Here is a 22,885-nt window from a genome sequence, read left to right on the forward strand (position 1 = left end):
CCAAACAGTTATGCTTCTTAATCCCTGCACCATTTCCCCATTAATACCCCTTCCCCTACCCATTCCCCTTCCCATCTGATAATCCTCCAAATGATCCCCGTACCTATGATTATATTCCTATTCTGGTTTGCTTGTTTTTATTTTTTTAGATGCTGTTGATAGTTCTGAGTTTGTTGTCATTTTAATGTTCATAGTTTTGATCCTCTTTTTCTTAAATAAGTCCCACTAACATTTCATATAATAATGGCTTGGTGATGATGAACTCCTTTAGCTTTACATTGTCTGGGAAGCACTTTATCTGCCTTTCCATTCTAAATGATAGCTTTGCTGGGTAGAGTAATGTTGGTTGTAGGTCCTTGCTTTTCATCGCATTGAATACTTCTTGCCAGTCCCTTCTTGCCTGCAAAGTTTCTTTTGAGAAATTAGCTGATAGTCTCATAGGAACCTCCTTGTAGGTAAAACTTTTTTTTTTTCTTGCTGCTTTTAAGATTCTCTTTTTATCTTAAACTTTTGACATTTTAATTATGATGTGTCTTGGTGTGGTCTTCTTCGGGTCTTGTTTGGGACTCTGGGCTTCCTGGACTTGTATGTCTATTTCCTTCACCAAATTTGGGAAGTTTACCTTTATTATTTTTTTCACATAAATTTTCAGTTCCTTGCTTTCTCTCTTCTCCTTCTGGAACCCTTACGATTCGGATCTTGGCATATTTAAAGTTGTCCCAGAGGTTCCTAAGCCCTTCTTCGGTTTTTTCAATTCTTGTTTACTCATTCTGTGCTGGTTGATGGTTTTTTTCTTCCTTATGTTTCAGTTCATTGATTTGAACCCCAGTTTCCTTCCCTTTACCATTGGTTTTGTGTGGATTTTCCTTCGTTTCATTTTGCATAGCCTTCACTTCTTTCCTTATGCGTTTGCCATACTCAAATATATCTGTCAATTCTGTGGACATTTTTATCGCCAGTGTCTTGAAGTCTGCATTTATTAGGTTGGCTATCTCGTCTGTTAGCTTGGCTATCTCCTTGTCACTTAATTCTATCACTAGAACCTTGATCTTTTTCCTCTTTTGGGCCATACTTCTCTGTCTTCTCATCTTAACAGGCTCCTGTGTTTGCTTTGTGTCTTAGGTAGAGCTGTCGCTCCTGTTACATTTTAAGGGGTGGAGCTTTAGGTATTCGTCAGTACGGAGCAACCCCTTCATTACGTTGTGGCGCTGTATGTTGGGGAGGGGTCTGAGAGAGAAGAATGCCACTTGCTCAGCACTCGTCCCTTTTTCAGGTACTTCTCCCACTTCCAGTATGGGACTGGCGCCTCTCTTGCTGTTGCCCTGTTTGTGGTTCCCAGACTGGGTGGGTCTGCAGACATTCTAGGACCATGGAGGCCCTCTAAAGAAGCGGACTCTGCTGAGAGACAAGCAGTTTCTTCCTCCACCCCAACCCCCACTGGTTTGCACAGTCAGAAGCAATGAAGCTTTATTTTCCCTGGCGCTGGAACCGTGAGCTTTGTGGTCTCGTCTGTTTCTGGGAGTGTTTCCCAGGTGTTTCTCTCTGCTTTTTAAAACCTGTGACTGTGGTTTCTGTCCGCCTGCTGCCGCCGCCGCCGCTGCTGTGGCCACCACACCGCACCACATCTTTTCTGCCCCAGCTCTGTCCCTGCTACCTGTCTGGATGAGTATTTCTTTTTTATATCTTTGTTTGTTGGACTTCAATGCTGCTCCATTTTCTGGAACTTCTGGTTGTCTACAGTTTTGAGATAGTTGTATTCCTTCTTAGTTGTAGAGGAAGATGCTGCGTGTCTACCTATGCCTCCATCTTAGCTGGAAGTCTGTTTTTTTCTTAAACATATCAACAGTGCTCATGACACATGCAGTTATATATATTCTTTTGGGGCATTATATGTTGGTATCATAAAAATGAGTTGAAACCTAACGGAGTTTCTAAAGTAGTTTTTCCATTACAATATTAAAAAAAATTACTTTAAAAACATACCATTATGACCAGAAAAGAATACAAGGTGGTAAACATACAAATGTGGCCAAATCTAAGACTTTATGGCCAGTGGTATGACGGTATTTCTCTGTCAATATTTTACATCCTCTAGGGAAAAATGTACTCTTTTAGGAACTATCATGCTATTGGGAAGGTTTTATCTCAGTAACAAATCACTAAATTTTACCTATCAAATATTCTTAACCAGCTTAATCAAATACAACTATAGTAGTTTTAATCATGATTAATGAGTAATAATATCTAATAATATAAATAACAATACTTAATGAGCTCCAGTTACGTGCGTTTTACATTTAATCATCACAATAAACCATGTTTTGTATTTAGTCAATTTTGAGGCCACATTTTGTGGTAAAGTATTTTGCCCTGGTATACAATGGGTTACCTGTGAGATGTTTTTCACTTGGCCTTGCTCCTATCAGAAACCTCTACTGTCCAGGAAGCAGGCTTTGTGACATTACTTGGGTGATCACATGTGTTCCAGAGGATGAATGTGTGTATCCTAGGTGTATTCCAAACTCATTGATTATTCTTCATGAGGTCAAGTGTAAAATCCAAACTAAGGGCTATTCTTGGTGAGGGGTTAATCCTACTGCCAAACTGTGTTTTTATTCCTATAGTCTCAGAATGCTTTATAGGAATTCTCACTTTTCAGAGGAGAAATTAACCCAGTTTGAAACCATTTTCCTTAAAAATGAAAGTTAGGATTTTGATGTTTTAAAAATTATTCTTAGCACACGTTTCCTAATATTAGAAAACAATATAACCATATCCTTAAAAGAAAGAAGGAAGTGGTCTCAGGAGAGGGGCTACCTTAAGCTTCTCTTGTTGTGGGCATAGGGGTTATTTCCTGGGAGCTGCTGATTATTTAGTCACTGCTGAGCCATCTTCTTTCTGTCTGGGGGCTGCTGTGACTGTAAATTAATTGGACATTGGTGGAAGAGGAGCTTCGAGGCCTGAGAAGGAACAGAGGACACAAATGGATGGAGAAATCTTTTTATGGACTGAATTTCATATATACATGTTGTTTCACTTTCATTTGCCTGCTCTGTGGCCATATGGAGAGACTTTATGTCCTGAGAGAGTTCTGAGGGAAGCTGTGCTTTCCTGGGAGACAACTGGAAGATTTTGGCTGTTAGTGTTGTATTCCCACAGCCCTATGGGACTGTTGTGATGTCACTTTTTATTTTCATATATCCGCCTTGGGTATGTTCACTGATATATCAAAATTTATTTTTATTTTTGGTGGATTTTGTTTCTATCTTCAAACACGTAACTCCAGCACAATATTTTAGGTTCTCCAGAGTGTAAGAATTATTTGAATAGATGCACATTATTTGTTTTTAAAAATTCTAAAAATGTGTCAGGGAAGATTCCCCCTTTTATTTAGTATCACATCACATCTTTATAATGGCAGAAATTGTTCTATGCTGATTTTTTTGTTACATTTAAAAAAAATCAATGCTTACAACATATGTAATGCAATTGTTTATTTAAAGTATACTTATTTAGAGTACACTGAAAGTGCAGTAGAATAGGAAAATTAAAGAGCCCTTAATTCTCTTTTTGTTTTGTTTTGGAATTTGGTTTGTACTAGTATATGCCATTTGATTGAATGATTTTGCCCGTTTTCCATTTTCTTATTTCTTAGGATATCAGAGCTTATGAATTGGCGCTAAAGTAGCTGTTAGTCAGATAATCAGGAATTTCAGTTGTATCTGGGAAGCTTGATACATGTAGCTTTTATTGTCTCACAGATTCCATAGGTGAGAAGTCTAGCTGCAGCTCAGGTGGGATTTTGCTTCAGGATCTATGAAGGATAAATCAAGGTTACTAGTTGGGCTACATTCTCATCTGGAACTTGGGATCTTCTTTCATACTCTTGTAGTTGTTGGTATAGTATGTTTTTCAAACCATGTTATGGAGGCCCTACGCTTTTAGGGTGAACTAGATAGGAGCTATTGTTGTGGTAGAACAAATACCTAATTGTAATGAGTTGGAGAGGATGGAAGAAAGGAATTAGAGCCATCAAAATAGATACTTTGGAGTTGATTTGTGGTGAACAGTGGAGATTAATGGATTGATTAGTAGCTGGAGGGAGAGATAGGATCAAGAGATGGATTTAAAATATATATATAAAAAATAGGCTTGGCCAAGTGTCTCAATCAGTTGAATCATTGACCCATACCCAAAAGGTTGAGGGGTTTGGTTCCCAGTTGGGTTGTGTACAGGAGGCAACCGATCGATGTTTCTCTCTCACATCGATATTTCTTTTTCCCTTTCACTCTTCCTTCTCTGCTCTCTCAAACCAATAAACATATCATTGGGTGAGGATTAAGAAAATATATAGTAATTTGTAAGACTATGTGAATAAAGCCTAAATAGTTCATTAGGAAAAAATAGTAGGAAAGTCTAGCTTCCTAGGCCATGAAAAGACAAGGAAGAAGGCATTGAAAATTTATATTTTTTACTTTCTACTTGTTAGCCTAATTATGACTCTGTGATATTACTGTTTTTATTTTATTTACTTAAGCACATCTTTACATCTGAATTGAAACCCAAGATAGTCATTCTCTGGCTACCTTTCAGATCTTAGTAATTCCATGTCTCCTTTCTTGGAGGAAAAATTCCATCTTCCTACTTCTCCTTTGCTCCTGTCTTGTAGTTAGAAGCTTATAAGCAAGGCTGACAGTTGCAGTGGTTATTTGGGGTTTGACTTATTTTCATTTTCACCTTATGAATTTTTGCTTATGATTCAAAACTAATTTCCTTGGATGTACTTTATTTAAAAAGGTAAATGAAAGGAAGTGAATTGCCTTTGACTACCTTTTTTCATGTATGAAGAATGGATTAGAAGAACATCTAAGGTACAAGTGCTTCATTTATCTGTATCTTTATGGGTCTTGGAGTTTTCTGCTGATAACTATGAGCTATTAATAATAGCTTGTGGAGTAGCCAGGGCAGGTGTCTACTCATGGGGGTGAAACCTAGAAAACAAATGTAAAACATATATTGCCCAAGAGTCTTGGGTCCTAGTCTTTTTTCTCACACCACAGACTGTCGTCCACTTTCATTCACAGTGCATTCTTGAGAAGGGTTTTAAGACTTCAACGTACAGAAGTTAAACATGTGGTTTATCCCAGAGAACTAAGTTAAATCTGTATTTTTATGTTCAGCTATTATGCAATGTACATATATTTAAAAAAGAACATTAGGAATATGTTAAACTGAAATGTAGACAGTTTTACAATGTTGAAATTTTGAAGCTGAAGTTTTGCTTTTGTCTGTAGAACTGTCTATAATCAGTAAAATATATATATGTATTTTTTAATTTGTTTTTCTATTACAGTTGTCCCACTTTTTTCCCCCATTGCTCCCCCCAGGCCCCCACCCTTCACCATCAATCCCCACCCCATTGTCCATGTCCATGGGTCATTTATACTAGTTCCTTGACTAGACCCTTCCCCTTCATACCCCTTCTCTCCCTCCCCCTGGTCACTGTTAGTCTGCTCCTTGTTTACATGCCTCTGGTTCTATTTTGCTCTTTTGTTTGTTTTGTTTATTAGTTTCCTGTATTTGGTGATATCATGTGGTAGTTGCCTTTCGTTGCCTGGCTTATTTCGCTAAGCATAACTCTACCTAGTTCCATCCATGTTGTCGCAAATAGTAGGAGTTCCTTCCTTCTTTCTGCTGCATAGTATTCTGTTGTGTAAATGTACCACAGTTTTTTGATCTACTCATCTATAATCAGTAAAATATATTTTTAATACTGTTATCAATGATGGTCTTTGAAGGGGCAGAGCAGAAACTCATAGAGTTTGATTTTTCTCTTTTACTTTTTTTTTTTCAAATTAAGGAACTCTCTACCCTATCTTGATAAATGATTCTGTGGAAAATATATGCCTGTGAATAGATCCATGAATTTGCTGTTTGTGTTTGAGTTACTAGAATGTTTTTCCGATGCTAGTTTTTATTTCATATTTTTATAATCTTCTTAAATTTTCTGTCACTTCTCTCATCAGTCTTTAGACGTTGTGGTCTTATATTTGGGATAGGTTTACCTTTTCCCTCTTACCTCTGCACACTGAGTTGATAAGCTTATGTCCTGTAATTGACTGTGAGTCATCACTTTTATACTCTGAATTATGTCCTTCTTTGTCTCAGTTGTGTTGTTAGTATCAGCACTTATGTTCTTCCATTTATGCTCCTCATTTTTAGAAACTAATTAAGTAAATGTGATACAGTATTTAAATAATTACACAAATAAGAATTGCTTGGACTTGTTGATAACTGTACTTTACTGTGATGAAGTAGTGGGATATGCATGTTCATCAGCTGATGCATGGATGTCTCAATTAGGCTCACAAGAAATGGTTTGAACATGTTTCCTTTTAATGTCTGAAAGTGCTGATTGCATGAAAGTCATGCTGTGAAGTAGGGGAGTGCCCTTAAATAGCGTTGTGATCTTCATTAAATTGACTCTTTTCTGATCAAGTTGGTCCTATGGTCCTCTAGATTCTTTTCCAATGTGATAATGTGATTCCACTTGGGATATTCAGATCCTTACACAGAAATGTGTATTTTTTCTTTGGTATGATTTGAATAAGTTGATTATATTTACCTCTTTTTTTTTTACCCAGCCAGGTACAGATTGGAAACTGGGATTTATTATTATTTATTTTTTACCCTTTTCTTAACTCAAATAATTGCAGGCAGCTTACAGCAAGGATGTAAATTTATGATAAAACATAAAAATAAGGAGGATGAATTAGAGAAATAGAAACAAAAGTGGAAAATAAGAATCACACAGAAGTATGGCAAGTATGTTGATCATCGGCTATGCAGATGCTGAGGGGAGTAGGGAGGCAGAGAGTCAAGGTCCCTGACAGAGGGCAGGAGTGAGCTATGTTGGAGGCAGTGTTACGTGGACCCTGCCTCCGGACTGTTCTGTGGGAGACGACGGCCTTTGTCTTGTTGGCTACCCCAAAGATTCTCCTTTCCTCTGAGGACTGTGGTGTTATGTTTACCCTTTAAGAGCTTCAAAATGAAATTCACCTCCTTAGTCACTTTTAAGAGAATAAAAAATAGTTAGATGAACTAAAATGTGGTCCTTATGCATGAATGATCATTGCTTCCTCTGAAGTGCCCTTTGACTTCTTTGCTGTGATCTCCCTGACTGCTCTGCCCTTCCACGCCTTCTTTTCAGATATCTCGCTTTTTGTTTTAAGTGGGTAGGTAACTAGGTTTCAGCTCACCAAACATTGAAGAAGCCACTGTGTTTCGTGTGGTGATTTCAAAGCAAGTGGTCTACAGGTCAAATTTATCTAAGTCTAAAATCATGATCCAGGAAGGCCTGAGCAGCTGCTTCCTTTGCAGATACTGGCTGTAGTTGTGGTCAGGGACCTGGTTTCTTGTGGGGACTATTTGCTCCCATTGCTGCAGAGGAATGAGACCTGGAGATAGAGGCCGTAAGGGATGTAGAGACATCATAGGCCCAGAGAAGAAATAACAAGGATTTCTAACAGATGAAACTGACTTGAAGGAATGCCCTGAAGTAGAGCTAATCTCCTTTTCATGTTCAGAGTGGCTGCCTGGCCTCCTTCCTATATCTTGGGTAACCTGTAGTATCCTCTTGAATACACTCTATCTACTTCCCTGTTCTGCTGACCTGGAAAGCTAAGTATTGGCAATTGAGCCAGTGGTTAGGGAGAAGGCAGTGTATTGTTAGAGCTGGTAGACAGTACATCTCCTGGGAATCTCCATCTGTATTAAAGGACATGCTGCACCCAATGATACCCTGTTCAGCCATTGGAAGCAGTGGGATGACAGTGAGTGATATTGGTCTGGGTAACTGGAATTTATCCATTATCCATCTAATTCAGTGGAAAAACTGTGGGCTTTGAAGTTAGATCTGGGCTTCTGATTCTTACCACCACCAATTTTTGTGCAATATAACTGTAGACCATCATTTTCTTTTTCTATAAAATAATATCAATTTTGAATGATAATAATGGCTAAATGAGATAATATATGTAAGGTGCTCAATTATGATTCAGAAATAATGATTCCATTATTATTTTTATTATTAATTGTTCTTCTTCCAGACCTTTTGCAAGAGATGTTGTAAAAAGGTAAGCAGCTTTCCTCTCTGCTGTAAAGGTGGAGAGTCTTAAAGGCATGGTGCTGTTTTGATATTTAAAATATATTAGAAAGACCCAGGGCTGCATAGATTTTAAAACTGGTAGCCTACTAGAGTATGTTTGACAGAGTGTCACCTCCCCTCACGTAAATTAAATTAAGAGAGGCATCGTGACTATACCAAAAGATCAACTCCAGGGCTCCATTAAATAGTTTACCCACAGGTTCTCAGACACACATGTGTAAAAGAGGTCCATGTGCTCTTCGTTCAGAATAGGTAATAGAGATTCATAAAGGAGACTAATTTCAGCTTAGCGTTTGAATTTTGTGTTTGACAAGAGCAGACAATTTAATGCTGTAATGTGGAACAGGAAAGTGGCTTGAACTTTAAGCATATTCCTTTTTTCCTATTCTCTTACTTCACCCTGAGATTTTCACATTTATATTAATTATGTCTACAGCTCATATTAAGCTATACAATAGAATCTGAATTTCAAATAAATGTCAAAATCAGAAAATAGGCCTATAATCTTTCACAGGCAGCTATGAACAAAATGCACTTCTGTTTTTTGAGTATTTTGTCATCTGAAGCACAGACCTCATTTTTCAAATACTTTGTCACCAAAATAACTAGAAAATCTCATTAAAGACTCCTCAGGGGTCCTGGGTATTGTGGCAGGAGGAAGAGCGAGCAGTGCATTGCTGGTATCTGACAAGCCTGGGCTCAGTCCACCTCGCACTGACTCCATGATGACTTGTCTCTTTCTTAGCTAGACCCAGTTTCTCATCTGAAAAGTCAAGGTATTAAACCAGTTGATCTTCAGTGTCCTTTCAAGTATTCTGTTTCTCTGAGAGTACATATGATGTACCACTCTGCATATTTTACTCAACTATTCCTGTAAAAGATATGGATACTTTGTTATTCACAGAGGCCCATGGTACTTGGGTGAATAAAATTCATTATTTTCTCCAGCAGTGATTGTCTGACTGGGAACCGAAGTGGCGACCCTCTGGTTTGCAGGCCGGCACTCAATCCACTGAGCCACACCAGCCAGGGCTGGATTCTTATACTTAACATATTGCCATGCTTTTTTCATCTTTTCATTTACAAATATAAATTTATATTTCAAAGTAGGTTGCAGACTTTACTTAAATGCATATAATTAATACAAGTCTTTTTATTAGGTGAAGTTTACATACAGTAAAATGCACAGATTTTAAGTATACCATTCACTGAGTTTTGACAAATGTATACACCTGTGCAATTCAAACTCCCTATCAAGATATAAAACATTACTCATACCTCAAGAAGTCCCCTCATGCTCCTTTCAAAGATCGGACTTCACTCCCACCTTCCAGAAGGCATTGTTTTGATTTCTTTCCACTGTAGTTTATTTGTTCTATTACCTTACGTTAAGGGAATTATCTAGTATATACTCTTTTGTGACTGCTGCCTTTTACTCATCATAATGTTTTTAAGATTCTTGCATGGTATTGTGTGTATAGTAGTGTGTGTGTGTCTGTGTCGTGGTATTCCTTTGTATGACTATACCACTGTTTGTTTACCCATTTTCTCTTGAGGGACATTTGGGCTGTTTATGGTTTGGGGCTGTTATGAGTAAAGTTACAGTGAATTATCAATAAAAGTCTTTTTGTGGACATTTTCTCTTGGTGAAATACCTAGGAATGGAATTGTGGATCATAAGATAGATTGTGTGTTTAGTTCTATAAAACATTGCCAAACTTTTTTTTCTGAAGAGGTTATACCATTTTACACAGTCACCACAAATGTTTGGCAGTTCTGGTTTTTCCACATCTTTGCCAACATTTAGTGTCGTCAGTCTTAAATTTTAGTTATTCTGTTGGTGTAATAATAATCAATTATAATGGTGGTATTTTACTAGACTTCATTTGCTTTCGCCTGCTGACTAATGATGTGAAGAACCTTTTTATGTGCTTATCAGCCATTTTTATGTTTTCTCTGAAGTATTTGTTGAAATCTTTTGTTTTTTAAGTAGGCTGTTTCTCTTTCTATAATTGAATTGTAGAAATTCTTTATATGTAACAGCTGTCATATTCACGCTTTGTAAATATCTCTCCCAGTCTTCGGCTTCTCTATTCATTTTTAAAGATTTTTTTGAAGAATAGAAAATTTTAATTTTCAAAAAATTTGTCTATATTATATTTCATAGTTATTGCTTTCTGTGTTATAAGAAAACCTTAGTCTATTCCAAGTTACAAAAATATTCTCATACATATTCTTCTAAAAGTTTCATGTTTAGGTTATTGTTTTTTATGTTTAGGTCTTTGATGAATCTTGATTAATTTATGTATACCCTGTGAGGTAGGGGCTCTGCCTTTTGGTCACTCCCCAACATAATCTCTGTTTCTGTTACCCTGGCAGACTGGTCATGGCAATGTACCGGTGTGTTCTATTGTTAATTTCTTTCAACGAATATTCATTGAGTTCTTATTGTGTGCTAGGCCGTAGGCTTGGTATTGGGCATATGGTTTTAAGCAAAATAAGTAATCCACTATGGAGGTGGTAGTCTAGTAAGGATAAATAGACATTAAGCAGATAAACACAAATGGTTTTATATTTATGGCTGTGAAGTGCTATTTATCCTTTAAAACTTGCCTTCATTCAATACTTCAGAGCCAGTCGTAATACACCACCATGTCAGTAGGCAAAAGAAAGTTATGTGATCATGTCAGTTGATATAGAAAACATGTGACAAAATTCAATCCTTATTCAAGATAAAAAATTTTCACCAAACTAAGAATAGAAGGGAACTTCCTCAACTTGATAATGGGCATCTATAAAATTCTCTAGTTAACATCATGTTCAATGCTAAGAAACTGTTTTCTAAGATTGGGAAGAGGCAAGGATGTCTGTTTTTACCACTGTTATTCAGCATTGGATTGGAAGTTATAGCTACTGAAATATGGCAAGAAAAAGAAATAAAAGGTATTCCAATTGGAAAGGAAGACATAAAAGTATCCGTATTTGCAGATGATATAATTTTCTGCACAGAAAATGTACCCCAAACTACTTCTCTAAAACTAATAAATGAGTTCTGTAAGGGCACAGGATATACTAATATAAAAATTTATTTCATTTCTGTATACTAGTAACCAATATGTGAGAAACAAAACCACAAATACTAATCACAGTCACTCTCAAGATAATGAAATACTTAGGAATATGTTTAACAAAACATGTATAGGATCTCTATGCTGAGAATTATAAAATGGTGAAGAAAGAAATCAAAGAAGACCTAAATAAATGGAGAGACATACTGTGCTCACAGATTGGAAGTCTCAATATAGGGGATGTCGCTTCTCCCTCAGTTGATATATATGTTTAATTCAGTGAAAATCCCAGCAAGATTTTTGTTTTCACTTAAAAACATCTTTGATGAAGTAGTAAAAATTACTAATATTAAATTTAAATCTTTGATCACTTGTGTTCTTAGAAATATATATGTATGTGTATGTGTGTCTTTGTGTGTATGTATATACTTTATATTGGGTTGGCAAAAAAGTCCATTTATTTTTTTTCTGTAAAATAAAAGACATATTTTTCATTTTCATCAATAAGGTAACTGATTGGGATATTTTGAGTATGTTGGCTGTTTCCCACGTGGTATATAACATTAATTATTCTCAATTAATATCTCGATTTGATCACTATCAACTTCAACTAGTCTACATGACTGTGGAGCATCATCCAGTGAGAAATCTCTAGCAAGACACTTTGCAAATTATTTTCGACATGTTTCATCAGTCATAGCACCTTCTTCATACACTGCACCAATCATTTTTTTGCATTTCAGTTGCATTTTACCTGTCTTGAAAAAATAAAGCATAATATGTTGCATATTTTCTTCCATCTTCAGTATTAAAATGGCTACACAAAAATTCACCAATTTTGATAAGTTTTTAAAAAAAATACACACTGATATGACAGCTGTCACAATACAATCTTAACAAAATTGTTTCAAATGACTTTAAAGACAGCTAAGCACTTCTAGAGCCATCTTATGGAAAAAACCAAATGAACTTTTTGACCACCCAATATAAAGTTTTTATTCTGGACCAAATACGTGTTTTTGTTTTTATAAGAACAATAAGCTATATGACCAAACCAAAGAAGTGGATGGGGAGACATAAAATTAATGTTTTTAGAATACAATAATGTATTTTTACACTATTATGAAACAGCTAGTGGTTGGTGGACCTCAAAGTTAGCAACCCAGAAAAACTATATTTCTGATATATAGCTTATGGAAGATTATCAGAAGTACTTTGTCAGAATATTGACAGGGAGTAACTGATCCTCCCTAACAAAGTACATTTCTCCTCTCTCCTGTTAGAAAAGCTCAGTCTATAAAAGCAGGGTGAGGGTATCAGAGGAGATGCCCAAACCCCCCAAAACTGTAGTTCATTGCATTCTTTATATCCTCTTCCAGTAGTTTTTCTAGGATAAGAGACATGTTCCTACATACAAAACAAAGAGGGTATCATTTCATTTGTATCATTTTTTTAGCTGCTCTACCTATTTCATGTCAAAAAATAGTTCTAATTTCTGTCTTCTGTCACTTCATTATAACAGTGTTTCAAGGGCCCTTTAAAGCTTGAGCACTTAAGCTGTTTCCAAATGGGGATACTCACTGTTTCTTGTTTTGCTTTATTTAATCATTTAGAGGCAGTACACTTTTTCAATCTATAAAATGACACCATGTCTAACAGACTAAGTCTCTGGCAATAAGAATTTGAAAGCAACCTTTTTCCCCCCATTTACATGGTAGGTCAACAACTGCCACTGTGGTCTTTGAAGGTAACATGGATTTCTGAGAGGAAGGTAGTCTTAAAAAAAATGGAGCTTCTTTCTTTTTCAGAAAATTAGCATTGATTTTTTAAATCTAAAATCTAAAATGATTAAAATATGTAATGCTTACTTTGCTCAAGTATTTACTTGTCACTCTGTTGGTGCTTATGCTTTCTCTGTGTGAAGGAAGAAACCGTGGGTCATGGAAAGAGCACTAGTTAAGGGCTAAAGAATAAAAGGCCTAGTCTGTAGCTGGTCTGCTGTCTGGTCCTCAGTTTTCTCCTCTGTTAAATGCAATGGTTGATCTAGCTTTTATTTTCAAGTTCCCTCTGATTTAAAAATTTTAAGTTTGTTTTGAAATGTAAATACTTCCTTAACTAGCCACTGAGAGAGTAGTCTTTTCTGATGTTGAAGATGCCTGAAAAAATGGAGCTTGAAGCAGACAAGGAAACCAGGCTTTGAGCCTTTCCACTTCGTTTTAAGTGAATTATTGTAAGAACAGTCGCAGACATTCTAGTCTAAGTGATGAAATATTTTCCAAATCTCAGTATGTTAATATCTCTCTCTTTTGTAGAGAATAATTTTCTACCCATGTCATTCTTCTGGTACACAGCCTCAGGCTGGGAATTAAAAGCCTCTAAAAATTAAAAAATGGCTTTTCAATGCTTGTGTATTGAAACCAGGCACTTAATTCTTTAGGTCTGCACCCAGCTTTAGTGCTCTTTAGCATTTGACTCTGATGAGCTTAATTATTTTGCTTCTTTGAGAATTTATCACAGAATGAAAGTCTACCTAGGGAGGAAGATGTAGTACTATTATTGTAATAATGGTAGGGGATCTGCTGGCCAACTGAAATAGAAGGAGGAGGCAAAAAATGAAAATCACTAAAAAACTATGATTGCACAGAATAATAATAGTTTTTTCTAAAGTTTTACTGTCATCCCTAAGAAAAGTTTAAATTTGGTCTATAGCCTTTATTTAATGATATAGTAACATCGCAAAATATGTCTACACCAGGGGTTCTCACGCTTGCTAGCATCAGAATTACCCTCAAGGCTCCTGAGGCAGGGACTGCTGCCCATGCCCCTAAGTACCTATTTCCTGGGTCGAGGGTGGGGCCTAAGAGTCTATTTCTAACAGATGTTAGAAGTTGATGTTGCTGGACCTGGGATCACACTTTGAAGACCAATGTACAAAATGATTCTAAGTGTTATTTGAAATAATAAGTTTAAATTTTCTAGAAAAATTAACTTATGTGTAAAGCTCATTCTTTACTACGTATTTCTAAAATTTCTTCATTTTGTATCATGCTCCTTATAGCTCTCTCCTTTGGTGGGAATTGAGAGCTTAAGGTCATGAGATATTTTTGCTTTTAAATGATTCTCTGGCCCTGGCTGTTGTGACTTAATGGATTGAGTGCCGTCCTGGGAACCAAAGGATCACCTGTTCGATTCCCAGTGAGGGCACAGGCCTGGGTTGTGGGCCGGTTCCTAACACAGTGATGTTTCTCTCCTGCCCTTGCCCTCTCTAAAAATAAATAAAATCTTAAAACAAACAAACTCAACCTTGGTTTAAAAAAAAAAAATCGCTGTGCTGTTCCCTTTTTTGAGAGTCTGTTCTCAGTTTCCTTAGTGTACAGAATCTCCAAATATTTGTGATTCCTCATTTTAGAATTCACTTGTTTCTACTTGCATTTTTTATTCTTGATTTTATTTTTGTCTTTTTACTATTTTAACCCAAGGCTTAATATTACTGTTTTTTAGATTATTAATGTTTAATGATATTTTCTTTGAGCAAAGGTCATGAAATTTTCTATCACCCACACACACATTACAAAATTAAAAAGATTAAAAAGTTATATGATGAAAAAATAAGTTTTTTTCCCACCTCTGTTTCCCAGCCATCCAGTTCCCTTCCCGGGAGGCATTTGTTGTTACTAGTTTCTTGACATATCAACAATCCTTACTCACAAAATTTGCTTAATTGCTAAAATTTATTTGTAACCTTAAAATCAATACCTGTAGGGCTTTCAGTTTCATTTGAGGACATGTGCAGAACTTCAAAGATTTTGATGGTCCCAATCCCTGAGGTTCCCACCTGAGGTTGAACAATATGACACACTGCTTTCTTGTTACAGCTCTCATACTCTAAACAGTGTCTTTCTTCCCCGTCTGTTTAGTGCCATGTTTTCTGCATTTTTGTGCTTTTTGTTGGTGATTTTACTATTTAAAATGGCCCCCAAGTTTAGTGCTGAAGTGCTGGGTAGTGTTGTTAAATGCAAAAAGGCTGTGATATGCCTTATAGAGAAAATATCTGTTTTAGATAAGCTTTATTTGGGCATGAGTTGTAGTGCTATTGGTTGTGCATTCATTTCAGTGTTAATGAATCAGCAGTATATGTTAAATAGAGTGCCTTACACAGAAATACACATAAAACAAGGTTATGTGTTGATTAGTTGACAAAAATGTGACCAGAGGCTCAGGAAAACTAACTCCATTTCCCCTAAGAGTGATGGTTTAGTATCACTAATTCAGTGCTCTCAGAGATGTTATAAATCATAATTACTGTGAAGAATGAGAATTAACTGTGTATGTTATTATTTTCATTTTCTATTTATTTTGCAATTTCAATGAAATGCTTTCACTTACTAGCTAATCCTTAGAACTTAACAAAGCTTGTAGAGAAACACAGAGCTATATTTTTTACAGGGGAATTTTAATATGACTCGGACTGATGGGAACTGAATTTCACTTTTCTGCCATCTTGCCAATATGTTAAGAATATGATTTAGCATGCACATAACAGCCTTCTCTGAATTAAGAATTAAAGGGTGTTGTTTGACTTCCATTCTTGTAAGTGACTTGCTATATGAACTTCAGTGCTATGCTTTGGTTTTTTAACTACTTTATGATTAGATCTTCTGTCGGGGAGGCTTGAGCAGTGGAAATATCACTCTGAGTTAATGAATGGAATCTTTTCTTGGTGAAACAATAATGTGGAAATATATAACATAGATGTTTTTAACGTGGTTTACTCCTTTTGACTTGGAACAACATTCCTTTTAAGGGCAAAATTATTATTCCTGTCCTCAAGTAGCTTAAGATCTAGTAAATGCCTAGCATCCTAACTGGTGAGTGAAGTGTGCATTTATAGGAATCATTGGGAAGAAAGAAGAGGTGGGTCAGTTCTGTCTTAGGATTGTATGGGGAATGAGACATGATTTCACAGGGATAAAATAGGAATTATGAATCATGTCAGTGAGATAATGTGTTTGAAAAATTACCAAGGAACTTATGGTAGGTCGGTATTTATCAGGACAGAAATGCAGGGGCAAATTGGAACGAGGCAAGAGTGAGAAGGCCTGAGCTTGAATTCAGATGCTGCCGTTTAGTACTTTCAGGCAGCAGGCATGACTTTGAGCAAATTAGTTTATGTCGTTCACAGTGTTTTCATGAGGATTAAATGAGAGAAACAATAAAAAGAAGAATAAAGAAAAGGAATCAGGGAGAAGATAATGTCACATCACCATTTGTTGGTAGAGATATGTGTAAGGCCTTTAGCCTCTACTTAATAATTTTGCAACAAAGGACTGGCAAAGTCTTTGGTTACTGTAATTTACTCTTTCCTCCATAATAGCCAGAGACTCTAGGATTTTATACACAGTGATATTATTTGGAGAATCTTAGACAAAACCAGTTTATTTAGAATATTCAGGATAAAATAATTTTTAACCTGGAGGCTATTTCTTCTATATGAAGTAATATTTCTAATTGCATAAAATAGTTTTTAATATGCACTTTAGTGATTTGATTTAAAACAAGTTTTAATTTTACTTGTCATAGTCATCTTGCTTGCTAAATTATTTCTGGATGACCTTTATTTTTTTCAGTAGTTGAATATTTTTTATTTTAAGATTTTATGCACATATACATTAATATGAATATTATATAATTATTTTAAATGCATAATTTAGGGGATAATATGTTGTCATGCTGCAAATATGGAATATGTAGAACTATACTAAATACCTTTCATTAAAAAAATAAGTGATGACTAGTAGGATGATCTAAGTTGAAGTTAGCAGTTTTGAGGTTTCACTTGACTTTGAGGAGATGCTAGAAAGAATACAGGATGAGTTTGGTATTTTTATTTTATGTATGTATGTCTCTGTGTGTGTTATATTTTTACATGCATTGGAAGGGTTTTTTTTTCCACCCTGGCATATTCAGGAAAGTATTCATTGATAGTAATGGATATTGGTAGCATGAACTTAATATTAACTGATAACTTTCCTAAGTGAAAGTAGTGAAAGTATGGTTGGGAGTCCACCTGTAATTCCAAATATGATGATACTTTTAGGCACATTAGTCAATCTTCAAATTAATTTTTGAGGGTCTTTGGTCTGCAGTCATTACCTCATGCATTTGTTTAATTACAGATTTTAACCTTTTGACTTATGATAGCAAAACTGATTTCTCTTGATACTTCCAGCCAAGATGGAGGCATAGACAGACATGCTGCGTCTCCCTCCACAGCTGAGAAGGAATACAACTACCTCAAAACTCAAAACTAGAGACAACCAGAAGTTCCAGAAAATCAAACTGCATGGAAGTCCAACAAACAAAGATATAAAGAAGAAATACTCATGCAGACAGGTAGGAGGGACGGAGCCTGGGCAGAGAGGACATGGTATGGTGGCAGCAGCAGCAGGCCGGCAGAAAGTGCAATCACATGTTTTAAAAAGTCAGGAGGTACACCTGGGGAGCGTTCCCAGCTCCTCACTGGCCCTTGGAGCGCACAGTCCCAGCACCAGGGAAAATCATGCCTCATTGCTTCTGACTGTGCAGACCAGTGGGGTTTTGGTTGGAGGCAGAATCTGCCAGTCTCATCAGACTCCACTTGTTTAAAGGGCCCCCACGGTCCCAGGGCGCCCGCAGACCCATCCACTCTGGGAATGATGGTCAGGGCAGCAGCTAGAGGGGCGCCAGGCTGGTGCGGAAGTGGGAGAGGTACCTGGAAAGGGGGCAAGTGCTGGGCACTGTTCCCTCTTGGACCCCTGCCCCACATGCAGCGCCACAACTTGGTGAAAAAGGTCGTCCTGTATGACTAATCCCTAAGGCTCCGCCCCTTACAACATAACAGGAGTGACAGCTCTACCTCGGATGCAGAGGCAAACAAATATAGGAGCCTGTCAGAATGAGGAGACAGAGAAGTATGGCCCAAAAGGGGGAACAGATCAAGGTTCCAGTGGGAGAACTAAGCAATGAGGAGATAGCCAACTTCACAGATGAGGAGATAGACAACCTATCAGACACAGAATTCAAAACTCTTGTGATAAAGATGCTCACAGGCTTGACAGATATGCTTGAGTATGGCAGACACATAAGGGAAGAAGTGAAGGCTATGCAAAATGAAATGAAGGAAAATCCACACAAAACAAATGGTGAAGGGAAGGAAACCGGGGTTCAAATCAATGATTTGGAACATAAGGAAGAAAAAAAGTCAACCAGTGCAGAACGAGGAAGCAAGAATTGAAAAAAATGAGGAAAACATCCCGAATTTTACAAAGGAGATGGTTGTATAGGTCTGGGTAGCATGGAGGGTCCTGGGTGAGCTGGACCCAGAGGGGAGCATACCAGGACCCATCATGATTGAGATGCCAAAAGTGAAAGATAAAGACAGAGTCCTGGGGACAGGAAGAGAGAGGCGGAGAGTTGCCTACAGGGGGTTGCCTATAGGACTGTCAGTTGATTTCTCAGAGGACACTTTGCAGGCAGGAAGGGTCTGGCAAGAAGTATTCAAGGTGATGAAAAGCAACCTGCAACCAGGATTACTCTATCCAGCAAAGCTATCATTTGAAATGGAAGGGCAATGAAGTGCTTCCAAGACAAGGTGAAGCTAAAGGAGCTCATCATCACCAAGCCATTATTATATGAAATGTCAAAGGGACTTACTTAAGAAAAAGAAGATCAAAACTATGAACACTAAAATGACAACTAACTCTTAACTATCAACAACTGAATCTAAAAAATAAAAACAAAATTCAACTAAGCAAACCAGAATAGGAACAGAATGATAGGTATGGGGATCATTAGGATGGTTATCAGCTGGAAGAGGGGAGAGGGAGAAATGGGGAAATGGTGCAGGGACTAAGAAGCATAATCGGTTGGTACAAAATAGATGGGGAAGTTAAGAATAACATAGGAAATGGTGAAGCCAAAGAACTTATATGCACGACCCAGGGACATGAACTAAGGTGTGCGGGACTACTGGAGGGAAGGGGATACTGGGTGGAGGGGAGCAAAGAGGGGAAAATATTGTAACTACTGTAACAACATAATCAATAAAATATATTTTAAAAAAAGCTTCTAGTGTGACCAAACATTTTCAGATCTTTCATTTTGAAAATATAGCATTTCTTAGCAAAGAGTTATGATAGTCATTTCTCAACTGAATTATAGTGATGAAAAGACATCTCTTCTGAGTGGGAACATAGCATTGTATATTCAAATAATGATTGTATTTAGAATTGTTTTCTCTGCTCCTCTTTTCCCCCTTAGACTTAATTTTAATAAAAGACATTATGTACCCAAAGTTAAGTATTGCAAAAGAAGATTGAAGTATCAAGGGATTTCTCTGGCCCTCTGAGCTGCATCCTCTGGCACTCTCATTGGACTTGCCCTCTGTGTGCAGCTGCCAAGTTCTTGCATAATTGCCTTGACAAATGGCATACTCATTAATATTGCAACTGGGCCTTTGCCAGCTCGGGGATGCCATGTGCCTCAGGCAAAGTTCAGTGCCAATTTCTTACTGGTGTCTTTAAGCCATGCTTTAAATACATGGTTGGAACCAGTGATGGATAAATAGTCATTTTAGAGAAACTTTATTTACATTTATCCATTCAAGAGAAGAACTTTTGTGAATGATAAGGGGCTGCTTCTGGTGGTCTTTCTGAGTTGTAGACTCCTGTGTACTGGAACTGTGGGTTCTTTCCTTGGGGGCTTTCTTTTTGTTACATGCTCCAGAATCAATCAGAAAAACACACCTTGGTGAATTCTTAGAGAAAATAATTTATTCACTTTATTCTCTGCTAAAGTACTGAAGGTACAAAAATATGGTTGTTGTTATCAGTGTCTACCACTATTTGTAGGAATTAGGTACATCAGCTGCTGTGAAAAATAATAATTATGTTTAAGTGGACCAAGCTCAAGGAAAGAGCATGGGATGCTCTTAGTACAACTGCGTGTTAAAATGTTCTCGCAAGCATTTCATGTTGCTGCAAGTTAATGATTTCAAGATAGAGTGTCCATTTGATTTTATATTAGTTATTTTCTACTGGGAGAGATGTACATGTCCACAGATAATTTACTACTAGGTTCATTTGGAATGAAAGTGTGAATATTTCTATTTTAAACATCTAGGTTATTGAAATTGATTTCAAACAAGCCAGCAAGAAATAAGTTTTCTTAATACTTAGTTCCAGAATTTGTAAAAACAGTATCTTCTGTTCTTCTGCACATCGAAGATAAACTCTTAGTAGTTCTATTCTTTGTGTATTGCACAAACTCCTTCCCAGAATAACCCCTGCCACCTAGTTATTCTTCAAGGTAGAGCCTTGTCTCTGATAACTAACTTCATTTGTACGTGGACTTTTCTATTATGATCTTACTCTCAGTTGAAAAAAACTCTGTCTGGGTTCTCCAGGATCAGGAGCTGGCCTTGTGCCCTATTTTAATTTGTAAGACATTTACCCTATTTGACCAAGTTTCTACTATGTTCTTGGCTTTTCTAATTTCTTTGGTTTAGGTAGTGTAAATATTCTCTAGCTTAATCTTCTCAGTTTTTCTAAAATGTATAACTGTACTGACACAGATTTTCTTGAATTCAGAACAGGCTTCTTCTACTAACATAACATGATATATTTCATTTTTCCAATATATTAAATTGCATTTTCCTTCTGTTCAATGTCACATAGGGGGTAGGATAGGTGAAACCACTTTAATTGAATTCCATTACTATTTTGCCACATAATTAAAATTCTAATGCCCCTGTTAACTTACCTAGGTGTATATACAGTATTCCCTCACTTTTCACGGGTATTATGTTCTAGACGCCCTCACCCCCCGCGATAGGTGAAAATCCTCGAAGTAGGAACCTTATGCTTATATTAATATTGATACATATTTTAAGGCTTTATAAACCCTTGCTACACACTTATAAACCGTTCCCAGTCCCTTATTAACCTTTCCCACTCCCTTATTAACCTTTTCTACACTTTTATAAACACTACTTATGTTCTTAAACATATTCTACATTCTTAAACTTAACTTTAACAACATATGTATACAGTACTGCAAAATCCCGTGATATAGTGAAAAATCCGCGATAAATAATTAAATATAATATTTTAAAAAATCCCGCGATACAGTGAGGCCGCGATAACTGAACCGCGATATAGAGAGGGACTACTGTATCAGAATTAAGGAAAATGCTATTTATGGAAGGACTCAAAATACTGGGATTATTCCCCAAAACACAGGTGCCAGAGAACTAAAACATGGTGTGTATCCTGGGAAAGAAGCCAAGAAAGGGCAGGACAGTAAGTTTGTGATTGTGTTGTAAAGTAGCCTAGACTTAATATTATGTGTAACTGAATTTAATGGCACTTTGGAAATGTTAAAAAGAGAGAGAGCCCTGTGTATAACTGTTATTAAGTAGGGGAAGAATTCTTACACTCTATCTTAAGTTCTTATTGTTGGGCTAATAATAAAATTGACAAAAGGTCAGATTAAGACGAGAAAAACCAATTTAATTTATGTGTACAGGAAATCATAAGTGATGCTCTCTGAAATGATGGACCAGCCAACATTTTATACCCTTTAAACAAAGAAGTAATAAATTTGTGATGATCTGACAGGATAGAAAAAAGTTAGTGCTTATTAATAAGGACTCTAAGCAAGGTTTGGGTATTCATTAGTGAGGAATCCAGAGTTTGGGCTTGGGTAGTAAATTAGCAAAGAAGCAACAAAGTTTGTTTATATAGACTCTTTTGATTCTGAATTCCTTAACTTCAGCTGTAAGAGTGTCTCTTTCCCTGGAGCAAGGGGGCACCTTTCATAGGGAAGATTTATTTCCTTCATTCAAAAAGACAAGGGAGGACCATGTGCCCTCCGGCTCCAACTGTTTGTCAAGGAACTTTAATTCAAAGTAATCAGTATACCATCGTGGGACATTTTGGGATGACCTGCCCTGGGCCCTGACATTTTATTATTATCAGTAACACCTATAATAGAATTATTATAAACCCAATTGTGGTATATCTGTGAACTATTTTACGTATGTGTGGGCCCCACCATATACAGCCTAAAAATATAGAAAGGCTAGTTGTGAAATTTATGCAGGGACAGTGATGACCGAGAATTAGTGATAAGGCCCTGAGTGGTGTGTCTGAGTGGATTGGGCCTCGTACTGCAGACTCAAAGGTTGCTAGTTTGATTCCCGTCAGGGTACGTGCCTAGCTTGCGGGCCGGGTCCCTGGTTGGGAGTGTACAGGAAGCAACCAATTGATGCTTCTCTCACTCTTTATCCCTCCCTCTCCCTTTCTCTAAAAGAAGTTTTTAAAAAAGAACTAGTGACAAGTAGGAAAACACTACATAGCCCAAAAAGTGCAGATATTGACTACATTAATAAAGAAGATTGGACAATGAAGAACTGAGAAGGTGATTTATTGGTTATGAAATAACTTAGAACATACCATAAAAAACTGTCAAAGGTAGGTATAAATATTCAGAGATTGGCTGCAGAAATTTAAGAAGCTTCATGGTGTAAAGTGTCTGAAAGCCTGCAATGAAAAGCTTTGTTCATCAGAAGTGAGTTAAAAAATGATATTGATGGTTTTGCTAATATTCATTG

The 22,885-nt window shown here is 36.8% G+C and overlaps 1 protein-coding gene across 10 annotated transcripts in view; it reads left to right on the top strand.

Annotated features, from left to right (window-relative positions):
• FARS2 (phenylalanyl-tRNA synthetase 2, mitochondrial) overlaps positions 1 to 22,885 on the top strand; it is a 582,942-nt gene that overhangs the window by 105,013 nt on the left and 455,044 nt on the right. Inside the window, exon 1 of one of the 10 annotated variants that reach the window (XM_090269840.1) lies at positions 17,545 to 17,628. The exons of the other annotated variants lie outside the window; for them this stretch is intronic. The gene's annotated coding sequence lies outside the window, so the exon portion shown is untranslated. Of the gene's footprint in view, positions 1 to 17,544; positions 17,629 to 22,885 lie in introns of those variants that run through there. 10 annotated transcript variants of the gene reach the window in all.

This window comes from Furipterus horrens, unplaced genomic scaffold (assembly GCF_987537825.1).
Source record: "Furipterus horrens unplaced genomic scaffold, mFurHor1.1.pri manual_scaffold_3, whole genome shotgun sequence".
Classification (NCBI taxonomy): Eukaryota; Metazoa; Chordata; class Mammalia; order Chiroptera; family Furipteridae; genus Furipterus; species Furipterus horrens.